Genomic DNA, 6,071 nt, shown 5'->3' with positions numbered 1-6,071 from the left:
CCCTACAGCCTTTACGATTGCAATTTCCTGAGTTGATTATCTATCATTATATGGATGACATTTTAATTGCAGGAAGAACACTCAACCACGATGATGTTTTAGCTCATGTAACACAGATTGTAGAACAACGTGGTTTAAAAATTGCCCCAGAAAAGGTACAGAAGCATGAACCTTGGAAATATCTGGGGTGGACAATCACAGGGAGTGCAGTACGGCCACAGAAGGTTGCTTTTAAAACAGAAATTAATACTTTAAGAGATGTACAGAAACTTGTGGGTGATATCCAATGGGTAAGATCACTTTGTGGGATTACTAATGATGATTTACAGCCTTTGATTGATCTTTTGGGTACCACGTCTAATGTGACTGATAAAAGAGAGTTACAGCCCATACATCAAAAGGCCTTGACTGTTATTCAGGAGAAAATTTTAACGTGTCATGAATCTCGCTTTGTAGCCGAGTTGCCGATAACGTTAATGGAAATAAATTCAGGTCAAGATCGAGTACATCCTTTTGGGTTATTAGCTCAATGGGATGCTAAGAAAACACAAGCTTTAAGGATTTTTGAGTGGACCTTTTTGTCAATCGGTTTACGCAAAACAATTACAACAAGAGTTGCAGTTTTATCTCAAATTGTTATAAAGGGCAGAGCGCAATGTCAAGACATCGCTGGAGTGGACCCAGGACAGATCATTTTGCCCCTTATGCAAGACTATTTGGTTTGGTTGCTGCGAACTTCTACAGACCTGCAAATAGCCTTAGCACAGTTTGGTGGGGAAATCACGAATTCTTACCCCTCATATCGCTTGTTACCACTTTTATCTAACATGCAGTGGGAGTCGTAGTTTTTTGTCTGACAGTCCAGTGGACGGCTTAACGGTCTTTACGGATGCTGGCAGAAAATCCCATAAAGCTGTTGTTACCTGGGAGGAGACGCCTGGGCAATGGGAAGAACATTTAATTCAAGGGAAGTCATTTGACTCTTTGCAAACCCTTAAACTTACCATGGTTATTTGGCTTTTTGAAACGTGGAGTGATACTGCTGTAAATATAGTCTCTGATTCACTTTATGTAGGAGGTATTGTTTTAAGAATGTATCATGCCATTTTGAAGGAAATTTCGAATAAACATTTGTATTTCTTCTTGCAGAAGTTATTGAGACTCTTAGCAAAAATAGAACATCCTTATTTTATCACTCATATTCGGAGTCATCTTAGTGACCGAGGTTTGGCTATCGGTAATAACTGAGCTGACCATTTAGTTGCACCAGCGTGGACTGGTCCTTCTGTTGATGTTTTTTCACAGGCTAGACAATCTCATGCATTTTTTCATCAATCTGCTAAAGTGCTAGCGAAGCAATTTCATTTACCTCTGGGGGATGCCCAGGGAATTGTGAAATCTTGTCCTGATTGCCAAAAGGTTGATGTTGGTATTGGGATGGGAGTCAATCCTAAAGGTTTAAAATCCTTGGAACTGTGGCAAATGGATGTCACTCATGTACAACAGTTTGGATGCTTAAAATATGTGCATGTTATTATAGATACTTTTTCTACGGCCGTTTGGGCCTCTGCTCAGACTGGTGAGGCAACGAAACATGTTATCAGACATCTATATGTATCCTTTGCTGTTCTTGGAGTACCTCAGTCTATTAAGACGGACAATGGCCCCGCTTATACTTCTGCTCGTTTTCGACAGTTTTGTGGACAATGGGGTATTCGACATGTTACTGGTATTCCTCATAACCCTACAGGACAAGCAATAGTGGAACGTTGCCATTCGGTACTAAAGACACTCCTTGAAAGACAAAAATGGGGGGAGGAAGGGAGTTCTCCTGAGGACCGGTTAAGTAAGGCTGTGTATGTCATGAACTATTTACGCCTTACAGGAGAACGTACAGAACCTCCAATACTGATTCACCAAAAAGCTTTAGCAGACTTTGGTTCGGAACCTTCCCACAAAATTTTGGTGGAATTCAAGAATTCCATCACTGGACAATGGGAAGGGCCGGAAGAGGTGAAACTGACTGGTCGAGGTTTTATGTGCTTTCTATAGAAAGAAATTTCTTCAGGTTTAATTTGAAACCATTAGAACACATGATTTGATAATAAAACTATTTTCATTACAATAAAAAAAAAAAAGAGAGAGAGAGAAAAGGGAAGAGCATATACCCTCATGAGAAGGAAAAAGAGCGTAACCTCATGAGAGCACTAATGAGTTATCAACAACATTTGTGATCAACTGGTCAGTGCAACAATTAGGCCTAGAATATAAGTGAAAATTTGAAATTTGGGTTTCTTGCTGTTTCATTTCTATCATACATAGCAAGAGTAAAAGCCTTTGGTAAGAATTGATAAAAATCATAAAATATACCAGTTAGCTTGTTGGCTTATAGATTTAATTAGGCAAGGCTTATCAGTTATATACGTTATTATTGCTTTTGCATCAGTATATATGTTATTATTGGTATGGTATTGCTTTTGCATTATTAGTATGCTGCATATGACAATATATCATTAGCGTGTTATCTTACGTAAGAAATAAGTCAGAATTGCTCAAAAAACAAAAAGGGGAATATGTTGGGGAAACAGTTCAGAAATATACAGGTTGTGAGCAATCCTGACTTACTTCAATTTAGGCCACATTGGGTTAATGGCTATTGAGGCCTAGTTAGAGGCTTTCTGAGAATGAGCTACTGGGAAAGAGATAACTTAATTGGCAACAGAAGAGGAAAATAATTATGTGAGAAGAAGGTTCCATGAGAATTATATGTGTAATTGGAATACAAAGCCACCTGCATGATAAGATGGTGTAAACAAGGCTTCTCTATATAAAGTGAGAGCAAGTTGCTAATAAACGATTTCATACAATGATATTGATGTGCACATGGAATCCTTAAGCCTCCGCAGACTGTTTTCCCACAGAGAGTCATTAAGGTAAGAGGGAAAAACAAAGCGATTTTGTCACCGTCCGCCGGCCCTGGCCTCAGGCTGTATTCGTTTGTGAAGGATCTGTCGCTTCTGCCGCTTTTCGGTTCCTCCACTGTAGGTGTCTCGTAGCTGAAGCCGAGTTGCTGAGAGAAGGGGGTGTCTAAAAGAAAAGCTGCTTTTTCCTTTTTTCCTAGGGTTTTTTATACCCAAAAAGAAAGATGGGTCCCTTTATTGCATAAGTCCCTGATACATACAGATTTCCAGACTTCCCGGAGATGACTCATCCTTATCTTTTTGTCTTTTGGTGTCTTGCTACTTTCATTGTTTTTGGACTCCATCATGCACCAAGAAGCGACCTGATAAGCAATCTTATCTTTTAGGTGTCTGTCAGGCATACATTGAGGTAAACATATATTAATTGCAAGCATGAAGAGAGAAGAAAGAAAAAAAAAAAAGATTCAAGAGACATATTTTGTATTTTCAATTCCACGTGTATACATCATTTCACCCCGTGGTTCTTGAGTCAGTATTTTTTTTTTCTATTTATAATTTTTTTTATTTTTATATATATATATACACACATCCCATTTGGCGCGGTTATGTCTTGTGGCTGTTTTTATAGTCTGTGCCATTATAGCAGGCAAATTCCATCTCTGAGGATTCCACTAAGAAGAAACCGAGACTTTCACCTTGCCTGACACAGTTTTTCCCACCGCACGTTTACCTAGCTCAAAAGCCAGAATATTGTTAATGTGTGTTTGTGGGGGGGGGAATTGTGGTAAACTGTCTGTAGTACCACACATTTCCCACATCATACATACCTCACCATATCACGTCACCTACCCCCGTGGGTTTTGAGGCTAGGGGAGTGTGTGTTTTCAGGATAAACACATTTATATGTATATATATATAATTTTTTTTTTTTTTTTTAATAGCAGAGAACATATATAAAAGGTTACAAAAAATCAACTTAATACAAGTAAGGGATGTGCTTGTATGTGCGTGGGAACTCTGGCAGAAGGTCAGTAACCTATTGGGAGACCTCCATACTCAAGAAATGAACAAAAACATAACCGGATTAGGTGGTACCTGGGGAGTGGCGATCAATGCCCTAAAAGAAATAAAAGCCGAGGCAGAAGATGCCATCACCACCATTGCAGCACTCCCGCTGAAAGCTAGCATTGACACTAGAGCACCACCACCAGAAGCGGGATCCGGTGTTGTCCCCACAGCACCTCCGCTACCCACCCCTCCTCCTGAGGGTGGAAAAACCCGGAAGGCGTTCCTAGGACTAAGGGACAACAGCCTTGCCATCAAGGGCATGAGAGGGAAGTCACACCATATATCGGGCCGGAGGAAGAAAAAGAAGCACCTGTTCCGAGCACCGAAAGAAATGAACAAAAGAATGTGAAGATGCCGACAGCCCATGCCCCCGAGATGGGCGGCTCTAGCTGCTGCTTGAAACCACCCCTACTGCCACCTCTCAGCTCAGAAAAAGAGCATGGGAAAGAAGCAGCCACGCCACCAGCTGCACCCATCAGCCTGGAGGACAAAATAAAAGCCCTCCTGGAACAAACAAATCAGGCCATGAAATCCTTAGAAAAGAGGATGACAGACATAGACCAACGCTTGTCTTTCCATAAATATTGAGACCCACCCACCCTCCCTGATGATGAGGAGGAGGACATTCCAACCCCGCTGTCATCAAGACAGAACAACCAAGGCATCAAAGGTGCTGATAAACCCCGACCCGGAAGATGGTCTGGCTTCATCCGTGATGCCATTCTCGAAGGGGATTGGGAGGCCAGCACTGTTGCTTGCCCTGTTCTGCACGATAACAATGGGCCACCTCAATTTGAACAGCACAGTTGGAAAACCTTACAGCAAGCCAAGAAGACCCTGAGAGAGGGAGGATTAAAATCAGAGAGTGGTCAGGCCGTCCTGGATTGGCTCTTCACTGCTGACACCAATTGCCCCCACGACTGCTGCAATCTGGCCAGGTACCTGCTCACCCCCCTCCCAGCAGATTGTCTGAGCCAAAGAATGGGAGCGCCTGGCCCAAGTAGAGGCAAACCGCCCTCGAGTACCCGGGGATCCACTATCAGGGATAACTGCCAAGATGCTCACGGTCTCGGGACGCTATGCAGATGTCCAAGTCCAGCTGCAGTTCCCGACTGTGCTCCACCAGATTGCTGCGCACCTAGCCTGCTGAGCCTTTTACGTGGTTCCAGAGCCTACTCCAGTCTCTTCATTTACTGCCGTTAAGCAAGGGATGAATGAGCCTTTTCAACATTTTGTTGATAAACTCTGGCAGTCCATCATGGCTCAATCCGAGCTGGGAGCAGAGCAGAAGGAATCCATGTTTAAGCTGCTGGTGTTTGAAAATGCGAATCCGAGAATGAAGTCGCTGTTCTCTACTTTACCAAAAACGGCTGACGTCTCGGAGATGCTAGAGGTGGCTTCCAGGGCCACCCAAACAAAACAAAACCAAGGCATGGCCAGTGCCTTTGCTGCCGCCCTGGAACCCACCCAAAAGCTCCTCGCGGCAGTGGCGCAAAAACTAGACAGAAGGCAAAATCGATACAGAAGGAGAAATAGATCAAGAAAATCCACCCCTGTCTGTTTCCAATGTGGAGCCACAGGCCACTCAGCAAGAGCCTGCTCAGCTACAGTGTGGTGTGACCGATGCCAGAGAGACAACCACAGCAACCTGGCATGCAGGTCTACAAAAAACGGAAGGTGCAGCGCACCAGGCCCCCGCCCTATGACACATGTAGCCGGGCCAGCGCTTTACACCAGCTCCCCGCCCCAGTCACAAGGGGGAGCCTGGGCATTGATGTGCCCTCAGTGCGCACAATTTGGCCCTGCCCTAGCAGTGGGAGTCAATCCACGCGGGCTGCAGGCGGGAGAGATCTGGAAAATGGATGTCACCCACATCCCAGAATTCGGGCGACTCAAATACGTCCGCGTAACGATAGACACCTTTTCGGGCATGCTCTGGGCGAAAGCTCAGACAAGGGAGAAGGCTCTACATGTGGTCCGTCACCTGACCAATTGCTTTGCTGTTATGGGGGTCCCCCAAGTAGTAAAAACCGACAATGCGCCTGCTTATACAGGCGGAAAAGTCAAGCAGTTTCTTGCTAC

This window comes from Calypte anna, chromosome W (assembly GCF_003957555.1).
Source record: "Calypte anna isolate BGI_N300 chromosome W, bCalAnn1_v1.p, whole genome shotgun sequence".
Lineage (NCBI taxonomy): Eukaryota > Metazoa > Chordata > Aves > Apodiformes > Trochilidae > Calypte > Calypte anna.
Note: the sequence above shows the minus strand (reverse complement) of the source record.